At 40.9% G+C, this 7,115-nt stretch overlaps 1 long non-coding RNA gene across 1 annotated transcript; it reads right to left on the bottom strand.

Moving 5' to 3' along the window:
- Positions 1–1,508: 1,508 nt before the first annotated feature.
- Positions 1,509–4,048, bottom strand: LOC140514927 (uncharacterized). Its single transcript, XR_011970775.1, has 2 exons — positions 3,482–4,048; positions 1,509–1,735 (listed from the first exon to the last, which is right to left on the bottom strand). It is a non-coding gene; the product is annotated as an uncharacterized lncRNA (long non-coding RNA).
- Between the last annotated feature and the right edge of the window lie 3,067 nt (positions 4,049–7,115).

Below are 7,115 nucleotides of genomic sequence, written 5' to 3'. Positions count from 1 at the left end.
CAGGCTCTCCTGAACATTGGACCACGAACCCCATGCCCGAGTGTAGAACTGGGAGGGGGCAAGCAGCCCAGTCCCTTTTGGTTCAAGCAGCCCATCGTTTTGTTCATCTACCCATAGGTCTCTAGGCTGAATTCTTAGAAAAAACAACTTTAGATTTCCTTCAACTTCACTTCTGTGAACTCATTTAAATTAAGTCAATTGTTTTCTGATGATCATTTTCATGGTCTGTATCAGGATTTCACGCAATATCCAAACAATGTGGTTGGAGTGAAAGATCGAATCCTGCAGGACAGTGATTGTTTGGCTGATAATGACGTCCTTAAACAGTACCATCTGAATCAACTGCGTGGTTCCCTTTGTTTATATGTGTACATGAAAATGTACCAGAAACCATTTGTTATGTCATCAATTTTATAGACTCCAAGAGTGGAAACTCAAGAAAATTCCAAAATGTGTAAACTGACGCATTCAGGTTTATTTTTCAAAACTTCCTGATGTTTTAGACAAGTAACCACAACATGCAAGAACTCAACACGTGGGCCATACTTCCGTCACACCTAAATAAAGTCTATCAATGCATGACAGCATCATCCATCTTGAGCTAGAAGAGATCTTAGAAGTTATGCAGGCAGGCCCCTTATTTTACAGAGAACAAGACTCAGGCCCCAGACAGGCAAGTATTTTGCTCAAGATCACAAAGGTACTACATGATAGAGCTGAACTGCTGAAGGAATTAAAACAGCATGGGGTTAATTGTGGGAAATGAGTGACACACGGACATCATCTTGTGACTTGGTTCTGGAGCTAGCTCAGTTCCCTTTCTATTCCATGGTCATGAACATGGAAGTGAACATGTGTGAGTTCTGGCAAGGCTAAGGGTATGATCATCTCTGAGTGTAGCTGGTATAGGATGTAGGAATAGGTCATGGGAAATGAAAAAGTTGAGGAATTGGGAAGTTAGAATATTTGAGAGATCAATCTGTCATCTATTTATCTATCATCTGTCTAACTAAATATCTATCTGTGGTGAAGTCGCCTAGTATAAGGGCAGGAGTTGGAGAAGGAAAGAATGTGAATAAGGGACTGAACTCACTGAGGAAGGAAAGAGAGTATTCTAGAGGTCAGTAGATAACCACTAATAGAATCCTGATTGGATAAATTTCAATAGAATAAATCTAAAAGGAGGAGAGACTGGTGAATGAAGCTGCCACATCATCACCCAGAGGAAGAGTCTAGACTTGACAATGGGGAGTAAGAAACATTCTGACTGTGCCACAATAACCCATGAGATAAGGTCAATATGAGTGAAAGTGCAATGGGGAGGAGGTGTTCCTGACACATGTGGAGGCAACTGGTCTGGAGTTATATCAGTGTGCTGGAATGATCAATGAAATGGCTAATCCAGACAAGGATCCTGCTCCCAGCAAAAGCAATTTATGTGTAGCTGTAAAACATGAATGAGGATGGGATAGGTAATTTATTCCTATACACAAAGGAAATACTAACCATAAAAGACTCACAAGTACACATTTATTAAAAGAAAACTAAGCAACAACAACAAAAAAGGAACAAGCTGCAGGTTAGAATCCATTTTCTTCTCAGTGGGCATCCTCACCAAGAATGCTAGGCTAGTTCCCAGGAATGCTTTCCCTGGTCCTAGCTTTGACTTGATGGGACCTCTGGACTTCTCAAATCTTCCAAGCCTGGACAAATACATTTCAGCATACTTGTTCTCCTGAGATCACAAAAGAATATACACACAATAGAACAGCCAGGAATAGATAGACCCAAGTGCAAACTCGTCTAGCTGAGTCCCACCACACCCACCCTACACCTTAGTTGAAATGTGGGCATTGTTGCTATGATGCTGGGGTGGAACCAACCCTTTGTCTCCCATTGTTTAAAGTCTTGGAATTACATGAATGGAGGTTGGGCTTACAGATGTCTTTTCTCTGAACTGATAGAGCAACCCAAGTGCTCTGCTATTGTCATAGAGTGCAAGATGCCCAAGATACCCCTTGGGATCTGACACACCTATGAGAGTAGAGAATCCTTTCATGTGGAGAGAAGCAGGCCTCAAAGCTGCCACATCATCACCCAGAAGCAGGAATGGCAACTCTAATCATGCTGCATGGGCTATTCCATCTAGCAAGATAGCAGACTTAGAGCTAGAAGGGGCATAGTAGTCATCTAGCCAACCCTCCACTCAACCACCCCCATTTTACTTATAAGGAAACTGAGACACACAGTTTCTCCAAGGTCACGTGAAGAGTATATATCTAAGCCAGAATTTGGACCTATGACCTCCCACTACAAGAAGTACGTCACCCTTATATAAAGTCCAGTTGACCCTTAAAAGGAATCTCATGTTCATATTACAATTAAAATAGCTTTCTTTTAAAGTAGAGGATGCGCCATAGATTAGCTATTCTTCAGAAGTAAGATTGGTCATTATTCTGAGTCTGGCTTCCTTTTCAATTCTTTCTGTTTAAATTATTGTAATCACTGTGTTTATTATTCCCCAGATTCTGTTTATTTCTCTCTGCATGAGTTGTTATAAGAATGCCTATTTTCTCCGAAATCCTCATATTGGTCATTTGTGATGAGGTAATCATTCGCCCACACGTCTGAGATTCCATCAGTGTTGGAAACGGGAATTCTGATCTTTCTGGTGATGCCACTTAAAGTCTTTGAGAGATGACAGGGGTACTGAGAGGACAGTTGACTTGCCTAGGACCTTCCAGTCAGTATGTATCAGAGACCAGACTTGAACCCAGGCCTTCCTGACTCCGAGGCTGACTTGCTTTCCTCTAATCCATGCTGCCTCTCCTGGAGCAATAATTGGCCATTTCATCTAGCAGTGTGTTTGGTCATGCCTTCATCATTGACTCTCTATATTATCTTCCCACCACGTATTTGCTATTAATATTTTGGCACAACATGGGGTCTTCCCTTCTTTTTTTAATTTTCTTGGAGATTTCTGATAGAAATGAGAGGATTCAAGGTCCTGAAAAGAAGAAAGGACTGAACCTGGTCACATAGGGAGTAAAGGAGTAAAGGTAGATGTAGGTCCTCTGACCCTGTGTCCAACACTGTTTGCCCTGCCCCTACTGCCTTGGCCATGGCCGTAGTTATAATACAGTTTCAAGGGGGGGCATCTATGGGATGTGGGTGAACCCCTGAAATCAATGCCCAATCACTGTGATAGTTCATAGTCACTGAAGGGATGAGGCACAGGTTTTACGAGCCCACCTTTTAAAAATTAATATTTTATTTTCTTCTCAATTGCATGTAAAAACAATTTTAACATTCTTTTTTCAAATTTGGAATTCCAAATCTCTCCCCCATCATTGAGAAGGCAAGCAATTTGACATAGTTTATACATGTGTAGTCATGTAAAACACATTTCTAAATAAGTCACGCTGCTAAAGAAAACAGACAAAAAACCCCAAGACGAATGAGGAAAGTAAAGAAAAAGTACCTTTGATCTGCATTCAAGTCCCACCATTTCTTTGTCTGGAGATGGACAGCACCTTTTATCACCAGTCTTTCAGAACTGCCTTGGATCATTGTACTGCTGACCAATAGATCATAATACAAAGTTACTGTTACCATGACCACTATTCTGGTTCTGCCCATCTCACTTTGCCTCAGTTCATGTAAATCTTTCCAGGCTTTTCAGAGAGTATTCTGTTCATCATTTCTTATAGCACAACAGTATTCTATCACAATCGTATACTACAACTTGTTCAGCCATTCCAAGTTGATGTACATTTCCTTATTTCCAACTCTACCACCACTGAAAGAGCTGCTATAACTATTTTTGTACACATAGTCCTTTTCCCTTTATTTTATTATCTCTTTGGGATTTAGACCTAGTAGTGGTTTTGTTTGGTTGAAGGGTATGCATGCAGACCCATATTTTAAAAAATTAGTTTTATTCTTTAAAAAAAATACATGCAGTGAATTCTTTCCTTATTTCCTTCCCCTTCCCTACCCATTGAGAAGGCAAGAAATATGATAATCATTACACATACCAAATGATGCAAAACATTTCCACATTTTAAAATTATTTAATTTTTACATGTGCCCCCTTTTGACCATGCCTCACCCCAGCCACTGAGTCTGAGCAGAAGTTCTAACCATCTCAATTCTCTGGGATAAGGCATCTGAATCCAAATAGGCATGACGTTTCATAAAATAATTTGCAATATAGATTTGAAATTCTCACTCTTGCTCAAAGGTTCTCTATCCATTGACCTTTGGTTAACAGACATGTTGTGACCTTCATACATTCATGAGCATAGGGGACAGGGTTTGCACTTATGATGCCTTTGCTATAAGGACCTCCTAGGTGAGGAAGAACCTTCTACTAGTGCAGGTTGGCACCTTCTCTACAACTTATGGTGATGGAGTTGTCTGGAGCACTCAGAGCTTATCAGAGGCATGCCTTGCAGCCAGGTCTTTTAGTTTCAAGAATGGGGTTTTCTCCATTATGCCATCCTACCTTTTTAGAGGTTAAAAAAAAAGGAAAGCATTCAAAATTTGAAGAATTGTCTTTGGGGAAATGCAGTCTATGAGCCCATGATGTATTCTGTAAGTCAGGCAAAAGAAAATCGTTCTTTGGAAGTGTCATTCTAAGAAGAGTTTCTTTCACAGAGCGCATAGCTAATTTAGGTCACGGCATTGATTTTTTTTTTTTAAGAAAAAATCTTGTGATTCATTAAAATACATTAAAATACACAATTTCAATTTTAAATTCCTAACAGATTCTTGATCAATTCATCGCTAGAGTTATGACTGACAAAGAAAAGAAATGGCTGCAAAGACTTTCATTTTCGCAATCTTTGCAATTGGCTATTTCATCACAAATAGTTAAACAAAACCTCCTCCCTCTGGGCCTTTGCGTTGGCTGTTCCCCATGACTGGAATGCACTGTTCTCATCTCAGTCTCTTTGAGTTCTGAGCTTCTTTAAAGACTGAATCCGGCCAGCTCCTACATGAAGTCATTGCTGAGTTCTCTCGTCCAGAGGTTCTCAGGTTTTCTTTTTCTCAGCACAGAATTAATAATAAAAATGATAGCTAAAATGTATATAGCACTTACTGTAGACCAAGAAATTTGCTAAGCAGTTTCCAATTTTTACTTTATTTGATCTTCACAACAACTCTGTTGAAGTTAGGTGCTGTTATTATTCCCATTTTAGAGATGATGGAATTGAGGCAAGCAGAAGTCTAGGGTCACACAGCAAGTAAGTGTCTGAGGTCAGATTTGAACCCAGGTCTTGTGGACTGCAGGTCTGGCACTCTGGGCACTGCACAAACCACTTTGGTGCCATGCTGATACAATCGGAGGCAGCATGCTCCAGGACATGAACACAGGCATTTAATTACAGCACTATTCATTGTACTCAACAGAAATTCACAGGAACTATCTGGGCATATTTTTTTGAGAACCACTGCCATAATCATGAGTGTTCTTTTCCACCTCCAATGAATTTATATTAACTCATTGCTATAAAGGGGCTATCCTTCCTTTTCTCACCCCCCCCCCCAATAGAAATAAAGCTGCTTGTCCATGTATCCATTGTGCCTTGTACATACATAGTCAGTGCATCATTAATATATGTTGAATAAAACTGAAAATGAAATCCCCCAAACCAAAGTGAAGCCATGAATATGAACTCTGGGTAAGTCACCTCGTCAAGATCCCAGGGCAGCACAGGGTCTGTCTATCCATCTGTTCACCTTCTGTCTCCCAACATAGCGAAACCTTCTTTTGCCAACCATAAATGTCATTGCTGTGCATGAGTCAGACCTTATTACTCACCCTATGACTCCCGCCCTTCCCTGCCTTTGGGTCACCCATTGCTTGGATTCTTTTAAGATTATGGTATTCCATAATTCGTATCCACAGAGCATCCCTGGGAGAACGATGGTACTAATAATCTGGATTTTTGTGTCTGAAAGAGCTTATGTCCTTGAAAGCTTCTTAAAAGACCCTTAGGACCTATACTCAGCTTTATTTTGGTACACAAAGATTGTGATGGCCTTTCCATTCTCCCTTTCCTTTTGAAACCAAGGGGTACAGTGGGCAACATGCTTGATTTGGTATCAGAAAGTGAGGCCTTAAGTAAGTCACTCCTCCTGGCCAGGCCTCAGTTTCTTCATCTGTAAAATAAGGGGATAAGATTAGATCATCTTTCAGCATTTTCTTCTTCAGATAACAAGGATCTTCCCTCTTTGGGTTTAATTCCGTACTATTCTTTTATCTTTCTTGAAAAGGCTACAAGCCTAGACCAAAGTGGAGAGAGTGTTGGTGCATGATTTTCTGTTTGCAGATGATTGTACACTCAATGCAGCCTCTGAAGGTGAGATGCAACAAAGTATGGATCAATTCTCTGCTGCTCGTGCTAATTTTGGCCTAATAATTAACACCAAGAAAACGCAGGTGCTCCATCAGTCACTACCACACCACCCATACGTGGAACCATCAGTTACAACAAATGGAGAAGTTCTGAATGCTGTGGATGAGTTCACTTACCTTGGGAGTGTACTTTCCAGGGATGTACGCACTGATAATGAGGTTAATGCTCACACTGCCAGTATTTGGGAGGCTCCATAGGAAAGTGTAGGAGAGAAGAGGTATTAGACTGACTACCAAACTGAAAGTCTACAGAGCCATTGTGCTGCCTTCGTTGTTGGACCCCTGTGAAACCTGGTCACTCTACCAGCTCCACTCCAGGAAACTGAATCACTTCCATTTGAACTGTCTTTAGTAAGATTCTGAGGATCACCTGGCAGGATAAGATACCAGATGCTAAGGTCCTGTCTCAAACTAAACTGCCAAGCATTCCAACTCCACTTCAGAGAGCACAACTCCGATGGGCTGGCCATGTTATTCTAATGCAAAACATATGCTAGCCAAAAGGACTATTTTATAGCAAACTCACACAGGGCAAGTGTTCACTTGGTCGGAAGAAGCAACACAAGGACACTCTCAAGAGCTCTGGAAGTGATTTTGTGACACGGGAGACACTGGCACAAGACCGCTCGCATGTCATGCCCACATTAGAGAAAGTTCTGTGCTCTAGGAGCAAAGCAGAATTGAAACAGCT

Source organism: Notamacropus eugenii, chromosome 7 (assembly GCF_028372415.1).
Source record: "Notamacropus eugenii isolate mMacEug1 chromosome 7, mMacEug1.pri_v2, whole genome shotgun sequence".
In the NCBI taxonomy this organism is placed as follows: domain Eukaryota; kingdom Metazoa; phylum Chordata; class Mammalia; order Diprotodontia; family Macropodidae; genus Notamacropus; species Notamacropus eugenii.
The sequence above is the reverse complement of the archived record's forward strand: the minus strand, read 5'-3'. Positions and strand labels throughout refer to the sequence as shown.